Source organism: Pan troglodytes, chromosome 15 (genome assembly GCF_028858775.2).
Source record: "Pan troglodytes isolate AG18354 chromosome 15, NHGRI_mPanTro3-v2.0_pri, whole genome shotgun sequence".
NCBI lineage: Eukaryota > Metazoa > Chordata > Mammalia > Primates > Hominidae > Pan > Pan troglodytes.
In genome coordinates, this window is record NC_072413.2 from 37,698,107 (window position 1) to 37,716,822 (window position 18,716).

General features: G+C 36.5%; 1 long non-coding RNA gene across 1 annotated transcript in view; it reads left to right on the forward strand.

Moving 5' to 3' along the window:
• Positions 1-15,099, forward strand: part of LOC134808287 (uncharacterized) — a 38,495-nt gene extending 23,396 nt beyond the window's left edge. The window contains exon 2 of the long non-coding RNA XR_010150914.1: positions 14,666-15,099. This is a non-coding gene — a long non-coding RNA (uncharacterized LOC134808287). The remainder of the gene's footprint in view (positions 1-14,665) is intronic.
• Positions 15,100-18,716: the final 3,617 nt, after the last annotated feature.

An 18,716-nucleotide genomic window follows, 5' to 3' on the forward strand; every position in this document is an offset into this window, starting at 1 on the left:
GAAGGAATGTTATTCCAGGTGGAGCAACATGAGTAAAAGCATAGGAGCAAGGAAAAAGGAAGCACAACTAGGAAATGAAGGCAGCACTATGCAGCTTTGTCTGTGTGTAATGACTGGAAAGGTAACATGGTAACTAACCATTGTGTAAAGGATTTTGAGTGCCAAACTGAGCACTTTGGATTTTGTTTTGAGCAAAATTGAAAGCCATCAAATAGTTTTGAGCAAGGAGATGACATATAGTAGAATTGTTTAATAAAGTGGTTTTTAATTGGTACTATGTATGAAAATACTCTGTGATGTTTGAAGGTAATGATCATTCTAGGTTTTCACTCAAATTGACTGACTCCCAATTTATGGAGTGGAACATGGGTGTGTGGATTTTAGGCTCTGCAACTAGTTCTGATACAAACTAGTGATTAAGAACACCTGAAGTAGTAGAATGGACATTAAAGAAGCTGTCAAAAATGTCAGACTGTTAAATGCCCAGTGACTTCTGAATTTTAGTTTCTACATCTGAAAAGAATTAGGAATAATAATGCTTGCAAGATATACCTCCTAGGGTTATTGGGAAGATCACATGTGATAATATACAGTCATGCACTGCATAACAACGTTTTGATCAGTGATGGACCACATATACAATGGTGGTCCCATAAGATTATAATGGAGCTGAAAAATTCTATTGCCTAGTGATGTGATAGCCATCCTAACAGTAGTGCAACACATTACCTTTTCTATGTTTAGTTATACAAATACTATTATATTACAATTGCTAACAGTTTTCAGTACAGCAACATGTACAGATTTGTAGTCTAGGAGCAATAGGCTATACTGTATAGCCCAGGTTTGTAGTAGGCTATGCCATCAAGGTTTGTGTAAGTACACTTTATGATGTTTACAGAATGATAAAATCATCTAATGATACATTTCTCAGAACACATCCCTATTGTTAAGTGATGTGTGACTATTTAGAAAAATGTTTTATGGGCTGCAATAAATACACAAATATAAGGAATGATTATAATCATATTTGTGTTTTAGTTGTAAAGAGTTAGTTTAAGCAATGGGTTTATTGAAGAATAAAACCAGGATCAAGGAAATGGGAAACACCTACGTGGACCTTATCAGCTGCTTGCTTGGTGTGGAACATTATGGTCATCTTTTCTTTTTTGGCTTTTGGAATTCTTTCTTTCTAAATAACTATTTATTGAGTGTCTACTGTGAGTCATGCATTGTTATAGGTGTTGGAGATAGAATGGTGAACAAAGATTCTCTGCCATTACAGAGTGTTCTCGTGAGAGTAGATGGAAAGTGTATTAGTCTGTTCTCACATTGCTATAAAGAATTATAATCATGGTGGAAGGGGAAGCAAGCACGTCCTTCTTCACAAGATGGCAGAAGAAAGAAGTGCCGAGCAAAGGGGGAAAAAGCCCCTTATAAAACCATCAGATTTTGTGAGAACTCACTCACTATCATGAGAACATGAGGGTAACTGCTCCCATGATTCAGTTACCTCCTACCGGGACCCTCCCATGACATGTGGGGATTGTGGGAACTACAAGATGAGATTTGGGTGGGGACACAGCAAAACCACATCAGAAAATAAATTTATAATAGGTGGTAAGTACTACAGAGGAAAATAAAACAAGTTAAGGTGATGGGGGCAATTGCTCATTTAGGTACGATGGTCAGGAAAGCCCTCTCTGATGAGATGATGTTTGAGCAGAAATCTGAAGGAGTAAAGAGAATAAAACATGTGGTTGTCTGGTTAGAAGACAAGTCTAGGCAGTGAGAACAGCAAGTGAAAAAGCCCTGAGGTTGAAACATACTTGTGTATTCATAGAATACTGAGAAGGCCATTGGGAATGGACCATTATAAGCAAAGGAATAGTAGTAGGAGTTGAGGTCAGAGAGTTAGCAAGTGGGACCAGATCATTTAGGGGCCTCTAGGCCATAGCAAGGGCATTTTTTTTTTTTTTTTTTTTTTTTGCTTTCCTGGGGATGATAGACATTGGAGGGTTTTGAGCAGGGAAATAAAACATTGTGACTTACAATGTAAAATGATAAGTCTTGTTGCTATTAAATTTCCAAACAAAACTATCAAGTAGGTAGTTAATATTGAAGTCTGAAGTTCAGGGGAGAAACCTGGGCTGGAGATAAAAAGTATGAATGTATAATTTGTTGTCAACATATAGATGATATTTAAATCCATCTCAAATGTTCTTAACTGACTCTCTTGCTTGGAAAAATTTAGGGTGTATTGTTCCAAAATTTTTTATATTTAAATCTTTAATCCACCTGGAATTTTGGAACATAGTTTGATATCACATTCCAGTATTTTTTTTCCATATAGATAACAAACACTATCAAATTAACCATTCTTTTCTCCATATGTATAACCAGCCTCATTTATTACGCTATTTTTTCCCAATGAATTTTTATATATAAAACTCTCCTGTATACTGGTATCTATTTTTGTATTTGCTACTCTTTCCATGGTCTGTTCGCTCAATCCCAAACCACTTTTCCTATTGATTTGATTGCAGAGGCTTTATTATATGTGTCTGATTAGGTTTGTCCCTCTTTACCCTTCTTATATTTTATACTTTTTGGGAGTATTCTCAGGCATTTTTTCTTTCATATGAATTTTAACATAATTTTATTAAACGAACAAAATACTACATTTGATTTATATGAATTTTGAGAATTCATATAAATTTTGACATGAATTTTACAATTTATGTCTTTCCAGTGTTCCGTGGCTAAATAACAATAACTGTTATAACATTATTAGGTTTTGTTTTCTTCATGTAGGTTAAGATTTTGTTTTCTTCATATAGGTTCTGTGTTTTCCTTGTTTACATTTATTACTACTGTACCCCTATTATAGTTTTAGCTGTTATTGTAAGAGGAAAAATTTTCACCTTTTACTCTTTTGGTTACTGGTTCCAAGTACAAAAAAGTCTTGATTTTTCTAAATTTAACTTTACTGTAGTCATCTTACCAAATTCTTATTATTAAATCAGGATGCTTTCATTGGTATATTTTCTAAATATATAATCATGTAATCATTAATTTCCTTTTCAGTGTCCATATAAATTACTTCATTTTTGGTCTAATTTCTCTTTATCATGCTTTTTTGTTACCTTTGCCCCCTTTTTTCATATTTTTAAAACAATTTATTCTGCAAAAATTTCTTGAGCACGTTTTTGTGTGTCAAGTGCTTTATTGGTGCTAGAGATTCAATAATGAACAAAAAGGACAAAATCCCTGTGTGATGGAACTCTCTTATTTGGTTCCTGACATTAATTGAAATGACTTAGTGTTTTATTGTTTAGTATATTTGCTGTAGGCTGTGGTGAATAGACTATCATATTTATATAGTTTTCTTTTAGGCCTATATTTCTTAAAGTTTTTATTAGGAATAACTGCTGAATTTTATTTGACTTGTTTTCATCAGCTGATAATATGATAATCTGGTTTGTCTTTTATTGCTTTTTATGGATTATTGATTTTAAAAATTGTTCTCTAATCAAGTATTATTCATTTAGTATTAAGGCAATATGTCTTGATACTGTGTACTTAGCATGCTAGTTACCATCTTTAATTAACAAGTATCATGGATTGTGTTTTCCAAAAATGAGCACAACCATAACTCCTGTTCCACTGGGTTTTCTTACAGTATAACTTTGAACTTTTTATATTGAGAGGTAGCGTTTTTATACTGAGAGGTAGCGTCTCTGTTCTCTCTCCTTGAATCTGGGTGGGAGTGTGACTATAGCGGAAGTGGCACTATGTGATTTCCAAGACTATATCATAAATGATGATATAGCTTCTCTTCTTGGATACATGGTTTGTGGAACTTAGACACCATTACGTGAGCAAGTCCAAAGAGCCCATGGAGAGGCCATATGTAGGTATTAATACTGACAGTCCCAGCTGAGAGCCCAGCTTACAGCTACATCAACCACCAGTCATATGAATGAATGAACTTCTAGGTGATTTCAGCTCCCAGCTCTTCAGTCACTTTCAGCCTTCAAGTGTTCCCACCTGAGGCCCCAGACATTGTGGAACAGAGATAAGCCAACCTGCTGTACCCTTTCCGAATTCCTGACTCACATAATCTGTGAGACCCACAGTGAAATGGTGGTTGCTTTATGTTTTAAATTTGGGATGGTTTTTATATGGTAATGAGTAACTGAAACAAGAAAAGGACAATTTATATACAAAATTAATAATTTTCCCCTCATTTTTATATAACACACATTAACTGTATTATGCAATCATCTGTAACAATACTGCCAACTTCATGTGGTGCAAAGAGTATCTGGAGTCAGCTGAGCAAGATTCAGGTTACAGAACAACAGTAAAATATGTGTTTTATTTTGAGAAGTTCAAGTAATCTCTCCAAGTTTGCTTTTCTTTAAAATGGTGAGGAATATTATCAACATAACTTGATAATGATGTTAATGTAGAACAAGTAGTCATCAGTGAGTATTTTAAAGAGTCATTTGAGATTTTCAGTACACAAATATAATCAATTACAGGTATTTTGTTAACAAAACCTTAAGATTAATACAGAATGTGCTAAACTAACAGGCAAACAGGAACACCATAAAACTGTAATTCTTCTCCCTTTCTCCCATAATCAGTACTAGAGGCTGGTCATTATTTTAATAAGGAACAGATTGTAAGCCCATTCATTTGCATATGGACTTTTGATACCTCCTTTTAAGACTTCCATATACCTTCTTTGTATCCTTTCTAATTTATAGACATTAATGGTCCTAGCTATGTATTTGGTATGTAACAGTTAATAGACATTAATAGTCCTATCTATCTATTTGATATGTAAAAGTTAGACAGATTGTTATTTTCAAAAGCTGTATTCAGGAAGTCTTGGCAGGTATATAGAGGTATTTACTTGCTATATATAGCATAGAAATAATAAAATTTTTCCCTCAGTGAGGTTTCTTCACCAGGATAATAAAATTTCCCATCACTGAAAATTGAGTATGCCTTTATTTTTAATTACTTTTAAAGTAAATATAACCATCTTTATTTTTATATAATGCATTAACTTGATCATATCTTTCATGTTTATTTTTCAGAGCAAAATTTCCCCTCCATTTTCCTCATCTCTTCCTTTTTCCTTTGCTTTCTTCTGCCCTTTCTCTCCTCACTTCATAATCCATATTAACAACCAGAGTGTGTCTTTCCCTATTTTTCTTTATGCATATACAATCATAATGAGAGTGAAAGGTGATACATACGGTGGTTAAAACAGACTCTGTAAACTTCATTTACAGTACAGTGGTTATTGTTTTTACAAAAATAAAATTATTTCTGTGTACCTTTCTGCGTCTTGCATTTTTTTTCAACAATATTTCATTAAATCCTGCCAAGATATGGTTTAGCTCTGGTTCATTGTTTTTAAAGGCTACCTAATATTCCCTGGTATAGGCTGGTGTAGGGAATATTATGTAGGCTTTAAAATCACCTGGTGTAGGGAATATCATGTAGGCTTTAAAATTTAATTTTAAATTCCCCTGGTATAGGGAATATTATGTAGGCTTTAAAATCACCAATTCTTCTTTCTTGTATGTATGTCCTCAAATGCTGGGGCTTGTATTTCAGTTGTATAGATTTCTAGGAAAGGGGTGTTAGATAGGAATGTATCTGTAATTAATTAATTAATTAATTTTTTGAGATGGAGTTTTGCTCTGTCGCCAGGCTGGAGTGCAGTGGCACAATCTCGGCTCACAGCAACCTCTGCCTCCTGGGTTCAAGTGATTCCCCTGCCTCAGCCTCCCAAGTAGATGGGACTACAGGTGTGCGTCACCATGCCAGCTAATTTTTTTGTGTGTGTGTGTGTTAGTAGTGATGAGGTTTCATCATTTTGCTCAGGATGGTCTCGATCTCCTGACCTCGTGATCTGCCCGCCTCAGCCTCCCAAAGTGCTGGGATTACAGTTGTGAGCCACCACGCCCGGCTGTAATTTAATTTTTAATAGATTGCAAGATTGCTTTCCAAAAATTCTGTAATACTTCACATTGTCACTAGCAATGTATGAGAACCGTCTTAGACATGTCCCACCATTTTAGGTTTTATTGGTCTTTTTAATTTTTACCAATCTGACAGGTATAAAGGGATTTCTCATTGCTTTATTTTGTATTTCTCTATCAGTGAGTTGTTTCTTTTTTCTTTTTTTCACAGTTCACACAGATATTTAATATAATACATCCATTTACTAGAGTTAATGTAGTAAATTACATACCTTATGATAAAAGTTCAAATTCCTAACATAAATCTTTTTATATTTTAAGAGGTTTAAATTGGAAAAAGGACTCATTGGTGTTTTTTTTTTCATTTTACACTTTTTAATTCTTGTGGCTACATAGTAGTTATATATATTTATAGGTTACGTGAGATATTTTGATACAGGCATGCAAGGTGTAATAATCTCAGCAGGGTAAATGGGGTATCAAGCATCTCAAGCATTTCCCCTTTGTGTTTCAAACAATCCAATTATGTGCTTTTAGTTACTTTAAAAGGTACAATTACGTTTTTTTTGTGCTATAGTCACCCTGTTGTGCTAGGAAATTGGAGGTCTTATTCATTCTGTCTATATTTTGTACCCATTAACCATCCCCATTTCTCCCCCATACCTCCTCACTATGCTTCCCAACCTCTAGTGACCATCATTCTACTCTCTAGCTCCATGAGTTCAGTTATTTTAATTTTTAGGTCCCACAGATAAGTGAAAACATGCAATGTTTGTCTTTCTGTACCTGTCTTATTTCACTTTACGTAATGACCTCCAGTTCCATCCAAGTCGTTGCAAATGACAGGATCTCATTCTTTTGTGTGGCTGAATAGTATTCCATTGTGTGTATGTACCACATTTTCTTTATCTATTTGTCTGTTGATGGATGCTTCCGAATTTTGGTTATTGTGAATAGTACTGCAATAAACATGGGAGTTCAGATATATCTTTGATATACTGATTTCCTTTATTTTGGGTATAAACCTAGCAGTGGGATTGCTGGATTATATGGTAACTCTATTTTTAGTTTTTCAACAAACCTTCAAACCGTTCTCCATAGTGGTTGTACTAATTTACATTCCCACCAACAGTATATAAGGGTTCCCTTTTCTCCACATCCTCACCAGCATTTGTTATTAACCTGTCTTTTGAATAAGAGCCATTTTAACTGGTGTGAAATGATATCTCATTGTAGTTATGATTTGCAGCTCTCTGATGATCAGTGCTGTTGAACACTTTTTCCTGTTTAACATTTGTATATCATCTTTTGAGAAATGTCTATTCAGATCTTTTGCTCATTTTTAACCAGAGTATTAGATTTTTTTTTCTATAGAGCTGTTTGAGCTTCTTATATATTCTGGCTATTAATCCCTTGTCAGATAGGTAGTTTGCAAATATTTTCTCCCATTCTGTGGGTTGTCTCTTCATTTCCTTTGCTGTGCAGAAGCTTTTTGACTTGATGTGCTCTCATTTTTTCGTTTTTGCTTTGCTTGCCTGTGCCTGTGGTGTATTACTCAAGAAATTTTTGTTCATTCCAATATCCTGGAGAGTTTCTTCAGTGTTTTCTTGTAGGAGTTTCAAAGTTTGAAGTCTTAGATTTAAATCTTTAATCCATTTTGATTTGATTTTTGTGTATGGTGAGAGATAGGGGTCTAGTTTTATTTTTCTGCATATGGATATCCATATGTTTTCCCAGCACCATTTATTGAAGAGACTGTCCTTTCCCCAATGTATATTCTTGGCGCCTTTGTCAAAAGTGAGTTCACTGTAGATGTATGGATTTATTTCTGCGTTCTGTATTCTGATCCACTGTTCTGTGTATCTGTTTTCATGCCAGTACCATGATGTTTTGATTACTATAGCTCTAGTATAATTTGAAGTCAGATAATTTGATTTCTCCAGCTTGTTTTTTTTGTTCAGGATAGCTTTCGCTACTCTGGGTCTTTTGTGGTTCCAAATAAATTTTAGAATTGTTTTTTATATTTCTGTGAAGAATGTCATTGGTATTTTGATAGGGATTACATTGAATCTGTAGATTGCTTTGGGTAGTATGGACATTTTAACAATATTGATTCTTCTGTGAACATGGAATATCTTTATTTTTTGGTGTCCTTTTCAGTTTCTTGCATCAATATTTTATAGTTTTCATTGTAGAGATCTTTCACTTCGGCTAATTCGTAAGTATTCTATTTTATTTGTAGCTATTTTAAGTGGTATTGATTTCTTTTTCACATTGTTTTCTATTGACACATAAAAAAGCTACTGATTTTTATATGTTTGCATCCTGCAACTTTCTGAATTTGTTTATAATTTCTAATAGTTTTTTTGGTGGAGCTTTTGGGTTTTTCCAAATATGAGATCATATTATCTGCAAACATGGATAATTTGACTTCTTCCTTTCCATTTGGATGCCCTTTATTTCTTTCTCTTGCCTGATTGCTCTAGCTAGGACTTCCAGTACTACGTTGAATAACAGTGGTGAAAGTGGGTGTCCCTGTCATGTTCCAGATCTTAGAGGAAAGGCTTTCAGTTTTTTTTTTCAGTATGATACTGGCTGTGGGTCTGTCACATATGGCTTTTAATATGTTGGGGTATTTTTCTTCTATACCCAGTTTTTTGAGGGTTTTTATCATGAAGGGATGTTTAATTTTATCAAATGCTTTTTCAGCATCAATGGAAATGATCATATGGTTTTTGTCCTTCATTCTGTTGATATGATGTAGCACATTGATTAATTTGGGTTTGTGTGTGTTGAACCACTCTTGGTCCTTGTTCTTGTTTTATGCCTGTGATAAATCTCACTTGGTCATGATGAATTATCTTTTTTACGTGCTGTTGAATTCAGTTTGCTAGTATTTGTTGAGGATTTTTGTATTACTGTTAATCAGTGATATCAGTTTGTAGTTTTCTTTTTTTGCTGTGTCTTTGTCTGGTTTTGGTATTGGGGTAATCCTGTCCTCTTAGAATGAATTTGGCAGTACCCTTTTCTATTCTGTTTTTTGGAATAGTTTGAGTAGGATTGATACTAGTGCCTCTTTAGATGTTTGGTGGAATTCATCAGTGAAGCCATCAGATTCTAGGCTTTTCTTTTTTTTTTTTTTTTTTTTTTTTTGAGACGGAGTCTCGCTCTGTCGCCCAGGCTGGAGTGCAGTGGCGCGATCTCGGCTCACTGCAAGCTCCGCCTCCCGGGTTCACGCCATTCTCCTGCCTCAGCCTCCCGAGTAGCTGGGACTACAGGCGCCCGCCACCACGCCTGGCTAATTTTTTGTATTTTTAGTAGAGACGGGGTTTCACCGTGTTAGCCAGGATGGTCTCGATCTCCTGACCTCGTGATCCGCCCGCCTCGGCCTCCCAAAGTGCTGGGATTACAGGCGTGAGCCACCGCGCCCGGCCGGCTTTTCTTTACTAGGAGAATTTTATTACAACTTCAATCTCATTACTTATTATTAGTCTCTTCAGATTTTGGATTTCTTTATGCTTCAGTCTTGGTTAGATTGTATGTATCTAAGAATTTATCCATTTTCTTTCCTAGATTTTCCATCTTATTTTCATATAGTTGGTCATAATAACCACAAATGATTCTTTGAATTTCTGTGGTATCAGTTGTAACAGCTCCTTTTTCAGCTGTGATTTCATTTATTTGGGTCATCTCGCTCTGTTTTTTTTTTTTTTTTTTTTTTTTTTTTAGCTTGGCTAAAGATTTACCAATTTTGTTTAACTTTTCTAAAAACCAACTCTTTGCTTCATTAATCTTTTTTTTCATTTCAATTTCATTTATTTCTGCTGTGATCTTTATTATTTCTTCTACTAATTTCAGGTTTGGTTTGTGTTTGTTTCTCTAGTTCTTTAAATGCATCATTATGTTGTTTATTTGAAGTCTTTCTTCTTTTCTGGTGTAGGCACTTGTAACTATAACCTTCCCTCTTAGTACTGCTTTTGGTGTATCCCATAGGTTTTGGTATGTTGTTTCTATTATCATTTGTTTCCAGAAATTTCTCAATTTCCTTCTTAATTTCTTCATTGACACACTGGTCATTCAGGAGCATGTTGTTTAATTTGCATGTGTTTGTATAGTTTCCAAAATTCCTCTTGTTGTTGATTTCTAGTTTTATTTTATTGTGGTCAGAAAAGATGCTTGATATTATTTCAATTTTTTGAATGTTTTAAGATTTGTTTTGTGACTTAACATATGGTCTGTTCTTGAGAATGATCCATGTGCTGAGGAAAAGAATGTGTATTCCGCAGCCTGTGGATGAAATGTTTTGTGAATATCCATGAGGTCCATTTGTTCTGTGGTGCAGATGAAGTCCGATGTTTCCTTGTTGATTTTTTTTTTTTTGGTCTAGAAGATCTGTCTTATGCTGAAAGTGGGGTGTTGAAATCTCCACATATTTTTGTATTGGGGCCTATTTCTCTCTTTAGCCCTAATAACATTTGCTTTATATATCTGGGTGCTCCAGTGTTGGATGCATATATATTTGCAGTTGTTATATCCTCTTGCTGAATTGACCTCTTTATATAATGACCTTCCTTGTCTCTTCTTACAGTGTTTGTCTTGAAATCTATTTTGTCTGATATAGGTATAGCTACTCCTGTTCTTTTTTGCCTTCTATTGGCATGGAATATTTTCCCCATCTCTTCATTTTCTGTCTATGTGTGTCCTTATAGGTGAAGTGTGTTTCTTGTAGGCAACAGGTCATGGCCTTGTTTTTTCATCCATTCAGCCACTGTCTTTTGATTGGAGATATTAGTCCATTTACATTCAACATTATTATTGATAGTAATATTAAAAGACTGATACATTCTTATTCTTGCTATTTTGTTATTTATTCTCTGGTCGTTTTGTGGTCTTCCTTCTTTCCTTCCTTCCTGTCTTTGTTTTATTGAAGGTGATTTTCTCTGGTGGTATGATTTAATTTTTTGTCTTTTATTTTTCCTATATCTGTTGTATGGTTTTTGATTTGAGGTTATCATGAGACTTGCAAATACTATCTTATAAACCATTATTTTAAGCTGATAACAACTTATCACTGTTTGCATAAACAAATAAGCAAAAAGAAAACTAATAAAAACTCTACACCTTAACTTTGTCTCTCACTTTTTAACTTTTTGTTGTTCTTATTTGTATCTTACTGTAGTGTCTGTCTTGTAAAGTTGTAGCTATTATTTTTGATTGGTTTATCTTTTAGTGTTTCTACTTAAGAGTAATTTACATACCACAGTTATAGTGTTATAATATTCTGTGTTTTTTTCTATGTACTTACTCTTACCAGTAAGTTTTGTGCCTTCAGATGATTTCTTATTGCTCATTAATATCCTTTTCTTTTTGATTGAAGTATTCCCTTTAACTTTTTTTTGTAGGACAGTTCTGGTTTTGATGAAGTCCTTCAGCTTTTGTTTGTCTGGGAAAATCTTTATTTCTCCTTTATGTTGAAGGATGTTTTCCTGGATTTACTATTCTAGCAAAAAAATTTTTTTTTCCTTCAGCACTTTGAATACGTCATGCCACTCTCTGCTAGCCAATAGGGTTTCCACTGGAAAGTCTGCTGCCAAATGTATTGGAGCTCCATTGTATGTTATTTGTTTCTTTTCTCTTGCTGCTTTTAGGTTCTTTTTTTTTTTTTTTAAATCTTTGGCCTTTGAAAGTTTGATTATTAACTGCCTTGAGGTAGTATTCTTTGGGTTAAATCTGCTTGGTCTTCTATAATCTTCTCATACTTGGATATTGATATTTTCCCCTAGGCTTGGGAAGTTCTCTGTTATTATCCCTTTCAATAAAGTGTCTACCTCAATCTCTTTCTCTACCTCCTCTTTGAGACCAGTAACTCTTAGATTTGCCCTTTTGAAGCTGTTTTCTAGATATTGTAAGCATGCTTTTTTTTTATTCTTTTGTCTCCTCTGTGTGTTTTCAAATAGCCTATCTTCAATCTCACTAATTCTTTCTTCTGCTTGATCAATTTTGCTATTAAAAGACTCTGATACATTATTCAGTATGTCAGTTGGATTTTTTACCTCCAGTACTTTGGCTTGATTCTTTTTAATTATTTAAATCTCTTTGTTAAATTTATCTGATATAATTCTGAATTCCTTCTCTGTGTTATCTTGAATTTCTTTGAGTTTCTTCAACACAGCTATTTTGAATTTTTTCTCTGAAAGGTTTCATATTTGTGTTTCTCCAGGATTGATGTCTGGCACCTTATTTAGTTGGTTTGCTGAGGTCATGTTTTCCATGGGTGGTGTTGATGATTGTAGATGTTCGTCAGGCATTGAAGAGTTAGGTGTTTACTTATAGTCCTTGCAGTCTGGGCTTATTTGTGCTTGTCCTGCTTGGGAAGGCTTTCCAGGTATTCAGAGTGACTTGGGTGTTGTGATGTAAGCTGTATCTCCATTAGGGGGCACCCCAAGGCCACTAATGCTGTGGTTCTTGTAGATTTGTATAGGTACTACTTTGCTGGTCTTGGTTAAGATCCAGGACATTTCTCTAGATTACCAGGCAGATACTCTTGTTCTCTTCCTTTATTTTCTCCCAAACAAAAGTAGTTTCTGTCTCTGCGATGAACTACCTGTGGCTGGGGATGGGGGTGACACAAGCACCTCTGTGACCACCACTGGGACTGCACTGGGTCAGACCTGAAGTCAGCACAGCATGAAGTCTTGCCCAAGGCCTGCAGTAACCACTACTTGGGTGCTACCTATGTTTGCTCAAGGCTCTAGGGCGGTACAGTCAGCAGGTGGCAAAGTGGGACAGACTTGTGTCCTTTCCTTCAGGGCGGCAAGTTCCCCCAGACCCCGGGTGGGTCCGGAGGTGTCATCCATGAGCCATGTACTGGAGTAAAAAACCTTAGACATCTACCTGGTGTTCCGTTGTACTGCTGCTGAGCTGGCACTCAAATCATGAGATGCAGGCCTTCCCGCTCTTCCCTCCGCTTTCCACAGGCAGAGGATCCTAACCCTGTGGGCACCACCATCACAGGCCTATGAGGAGTGCTGCCAGGCTTCCACTGATGTTCACTTAAGGCCCAAGGGCTCTTCAATTAGCTTGAGGTGAATGTTGCCAGGTCTGAGACTCATCCTTCAGGGTGCTGGGATCCCCTCTGGACCAGGGCAGGTCCAGAAGTACCAACCTGGTATCTAAGGTGCACGACAAAGCTCCCTTTACTTTTCTCTGCTTTTCTCAAGCAGATGGAGTCTGTCCCCATAGCCACCACAGCTGGGAATGTGCTGTGTCTTACCTAAAGCCAGCACATCTCAGTGTCTCTCCTATGGCCCATGGAATACTACCTGGGTATTGCTGCTGATTATTCAGGGCCCAAGTGCTCTTTAGTCAGCAGGTGATGGGTCCTGCCAAAACTGGTTCCTTCCCTTCAAGGCAGCAGGTTTCCTTCTGGCCCAGGGTGTGCCTAGAAATGTCATTTGGGAGCTAGGGCCTGGAAAGGGGGCCTTACCACTGTGCCCTCTCCTACGGTGGCTGAGCTAGTATTCTAGATGCAAGACAAAGTCCTCTTTATTCTCCCCTCTCTTCGCCTCCCCTCCCCAAAAAGAAGGAGTCTCTTTCAGAGCTGTGAGCTATGCAGCCTTGATTTGGGGGAGTAGTGCAAGCACTCCCTTTGCTGCCTTGGCTGGTGTCTCAATTGGTCACATGCCCCACCCACCCCAGTACACTGCCTCTGAGGCCAGTTCAGCAGTAGCACTTGCTTAGGAATTGCTGTCATTGCAGCCTAGACTGACTTTCAAGTTTATTTAGAGCCCCAGAACACTCCAGCCCGCCGTGGCGAGGCTTGCCTGAACTCAAATTCTGACCTCTGAGATGGGTGATTCCCCTCTGGCTATGGCTGGTCCAAGTGCTCCCTCTGTGGGTGGGCTTCAGCCAAGTACATACTGGTTCTGCTTTCTGCTATGACAGGGTAGCACTAAGTTCAATGCAATGTCTCACAATAGCTGCATCCTTCTTCCTTGAGTGCACAGATTCTCTGTGCCATGCAGCTGCTGCTGGAGGATGGGGGCAGGGAGGAGGGAGGTGTGGTGTCGGCAATTCAAGACTGTCTTTCCTACCCTTTATGGTGCCTTTCAGTAATATGAAGTGAAAACCAGGTACTGTGAGTGCTCACCTGATTTTTGCTTCTTATGAATGTACTTTTTGGTGTAAATAGGTGTTAAATTTGGTGTTCCTGTTGGGGGGATGATTGGTGCAGGATTCTATTATGCCATCTTGTTTTTTCCCCCAGTCTTTGGTCTTTTCATGTTTTCTTTTTTGTACTTGCTTTAGAATAAATTGACTATTTATATTCATTGCCTAATTTTCTATTGACTTGTCTATTTTTCTTGTGAAAGGTAAGAATTCTTTATATGTTACAGTTATTAATCATTTGTCATGTATGTTCCTAATACTTTTCTTCCAAATCTATCATTTGTGTATGATCTCATTTATGATATATTTTTCAATTTTCCAATTCATTGATAAAGTTAATGATTTATACTTCTGTAGTTCCTGGTGTTGAAGTAATTTATATTCCTGGAGTATACTCTACTTGATCATATAGTAGTATTCATTTGATAAGTTGCTAGGTTCTGTTTAGTTGTACTTTATTTAGGATTGCTGCATCTTTATTTGTTTTATAGATTGCATTTCTCTGGAATGACCACAGCAATATTTCCAGCCCTTGATGATCTTCTAGAACTTTGCCACTTCCCTGCATCAAGAGGTAAAATCCATTTCTGTTCTCTTGAATTTGAACTGGATTTTGCTTCAATGAATTGAGTGCTGAAGAATTAACACTCTGTGACTTCATGACTTGTTGGAAATTGTGAGGAATCTCAGGCCACATGGAGGGGCCAGTGAAGATGTTCCAGCTTATAGCCCCAGCTAAGGTTTCAACTAATAGCCAGACTCAACCACCAGATATATGAATGAACCTTCAGATGATTCTAGTCTCCAGCCTTCAAGCTTCCCCAGTCGATGCTGAGTGGAGCAAAAAAAGGAATTATTCTCACTGAGCCCTGTCCAAATTGCAAATACCTGACAAAAATAAATATTGTTGTTTTAAGCCACTAAATTTTGGAGGAACTTGTTATGCAATCATAAAAACAGATTTTGTTATCTGGAAGTGAGTGCCATGTAACAGAAATCTAAAATGTGGTAGTGGCTGAAGCTAGACTAGACAGGATTAGACAGGACTAGACAGAGGGCAGAAGGTGAGAGGGCCTTGAGGTGACTGTGGAAGGCTGATGGATCTCAAGGAGGCTATCAGAGAGGGTTTAGAGGAGAGTGAAAAAATATCATTGGAGCTGGAGGAAAGAGGATCATTGTTAGGTAATGACATGAAGTTTGGCCACCTTATCACCTGTGGTAATGTGAAAAGCAGAAAATGGTGATTGTCTGGCTTCTTCTTGCTGCTTATAGTAAAATGATAGGAGAGAGGTAAGCTAAAGAAATAATTGTTAAATATAAAGGAGCCAGAACTTCTTGGACTTGAAAATAAAGCTTTCTCTTTTCCAGTTTTTCCTGATGGCAGAGAATTCTAAAATTAAGAAGAGTCTTTATGGAAGGAGAGCAAATCTAGGGTACTGTCATTAAAACATGGTTTATCATGAAGCCAAGGGAGTGATTGTAAAATCTTAGTTCTAATACCTCAGGAAATTTAATGTCATGCCTCACACAGACAGTAGTCTCTCTAATTATCTTAAGGACATGACATACCTTACAGATCCTCTTTATTAAAGAAAAAGTCCTTTGAGAATTTTAAGAGCATTGTCCCTCAGCACCCTTATAGGAAGCTCTAGGACTTATCTTGAAGAGATTTGTGGGTACAGGTTTTGTCTAATGGAATGGATTATAAACAAGAAATCCACACAGTTTTTTGTTGCAAATTTTTTTTAGAGCAGTTTTAGTTTACACAAAATTAAGCTGAAAGTAGAAAGTTCCTATATTCTCCCCATTCCCCTCTCTCCCTAAAATTTCCCACACTATCAATATCCCTGACCAGAGTGGTACTTTTTTTTTTTTTTTTTTTAACCGTCAATGAACCTACCTTGGTACATCATTCTCGCCCAAAGTCAATAGTTGACATTAGGGTTCACTCTTGGTGTTGTATATTCTATTAATACACCAATATGTTTTGACAAATGTATAATGACACATATCCTTCATTATAGTATCATATAAGGTAGTTCCACTGCCCTCCAGATCCTCTGTGCTCTGCCTATTTATCCTTACCTTCATATCCATGACAACCACAAATCTTTTTACTAACTCTTACAGCTTTGCATTTTCCAAAATATCATGTAGTTCATGTGGTAATAATATACATTTGTTTCTTCCATGTCTTTTTGTGGCTTAACAGCTCATTCCTTCTTAGCACTGAACAATATTCCAAACTCTGGATGTACCAGAGTTTGTTTATCTGTTCCTCTACTGAACAACCCTGGTTGTTCTCAGGGTTTGGCAATTATGAATGAAGCTGCCATAAACATCTACATGCAGGTTTTTGTGTAGGCGTAAGTTTTCAACTCATTTGGGCATATACCAAGGAGCTTGCAATTACTGGATCATGTGGTAAGAGTGTGTTTAGTTGTGTAAGAAATTGCCAAACTGTCTTCCAAAGTGACTGTGCAATTTTGCATTTCCACCAGCAATGAATGACAGTTCCTGTTTCTCCACATCTTCACCATCATTTGGTCTTGGCAATGTGTTGGATTTTTGCCATTCTAATAGGTGTATAGTAGTATCTCACTGCTGTTTTAATTTGCAGTTTCCTAAGGACATGTGATATGGAACGTCTTTTCATATGCTTATTTTTCATTTGTATATCTTTAGTGAGGTGTCTTCATATCTTTTGTCTGCTTTTTGACTGGGGAATTCGTTTTCTTATTGTTGAATTTTAAGAATTCTTTGTATGGGATCTAATTAAACTAAAGAGCTTCTGCACAGCAAAAGAAACTACCATCAGAGTGAGCAGGCAACCTACAGAATGGGAGAAAATTTTTGCAATCTACTCATCTGACAAAGGGCTAATATCTAGAATCTACAAAGAACTCAAACAAATTTACAAGAAAAAAACTAACAACCCCATCAGCAAGTGGGCGAAGGATATGAACAGACACTTCTCAAAAGAAGACATTTATGCAGCCAACAAACAAATGAAAAAATGCTCATAATCACTGGCCATCAGAGAAATGCAAATGAAAACCACGATGAGATACCATCTCACACCAGTTAGAATGGTGATCATTAAAAAGTCAGGAAACAACAGGTGCTGGAGAGGATGTGGAGAAATAGGAACACTTTTACACTGTTGGTGGGTCTGTGAACTGGTTCAACCATTGTGGAAGACAGTGTGGCAATTCCTCAGGGATCTAGAACTAGAAATACCATTTGACCCAGCCATCCCATTACTGGGTATATACCCAAAGGATTATAAATCATGCTGCTATAAAGATACATGCACACATATGTTTATTGTGGCACTATTCACAATAGCAAAGACTTGGAACCAACCCAAATGTCCAACAATGATAGACTGGATTAAGAAAATGTGGCACATATACACCATGGAATACTATGCAGCCATAAAAAATGATGAGTTCATGTCCTTTGTAGGGACATGGATGAAGCTGGAAACCATCATTCTCAGCAAACTATCGCAAGGACAAAAAACCAACACCGCACGTTCTCACTCATAGGTGGGAACTGAACAATGAGAACACTTGGACACAGGAAGGGGAACATCACACACCGGGGCCTGTCGTGGGGTCGGGGGAGCGGGGAGGGAAAGCATTAGGAGATACACCTAATGTAAATGACGAGTTAATGGGTGCAGCACTCTAACATGGCAGATGTATACATATGTAACAAACCTGCACGTTGTGCACATGTATCCTAAAACTTAAAATATAATAAAAAAGAAAGGAGATCAATGGTTGCCAGGGACTAGGGGGAGGGAAGAATGGGATTAACTGCATAATAGTTACAGAGTTTTATTTTGAGGTGATGAAAACATTTTAGAACTAGATAGAGATAGTGGTTGTACCATATTGTGAATGACTAATTGTGAATGTCACTTTATTGTTCACTTTAAAATGATTACTTTTACATTGTGTAAATTTCAACTCAATTTTAAAAATTTAAAAATGGAACAAGGGAGAGGATTTAGAAGGTTCTAAATGCTAAAAGAAGTTAATGATAGAATTCAGGTAGTGCGTATACAGGTGTTCACTGAAATCTTTCAATTTTGCTGTATGTTTGAAATTTTTTATAATAAAAGTTCAGAGGGAAAAATGGAAAAAAAAAGAATTCTTTATATTTTTAGGTTACAGTGCTTTATCAGATGTGTCTTTTGCATATACTTTTTCCAGTTAGTGGCTTTTCTTTTCTCTCTCTTGAGCCACACAATTTTTTTAAAGGATTGTATCGTTTTATACTGAAAGGCATAGAGACAGTACAAAATGAAAAGAGGCCTTTGACCCCAAACTTCTGCATATGGGAAGCATGCTAAGAACATGGCTATTTTTTATGAAAAAAAAATAATTTAGAGGGTAGAACCAATAGCCCAGAGTGGAGAGCCAAGAGTCACAGTGAATCATTCTTAAACAGTACAACTGAGCCCTAATCAAGTACCAGTACCTTGTGCCCAGCTTGATTTCAAGCTTTTAATGGACCAATGACTTCTGTGTC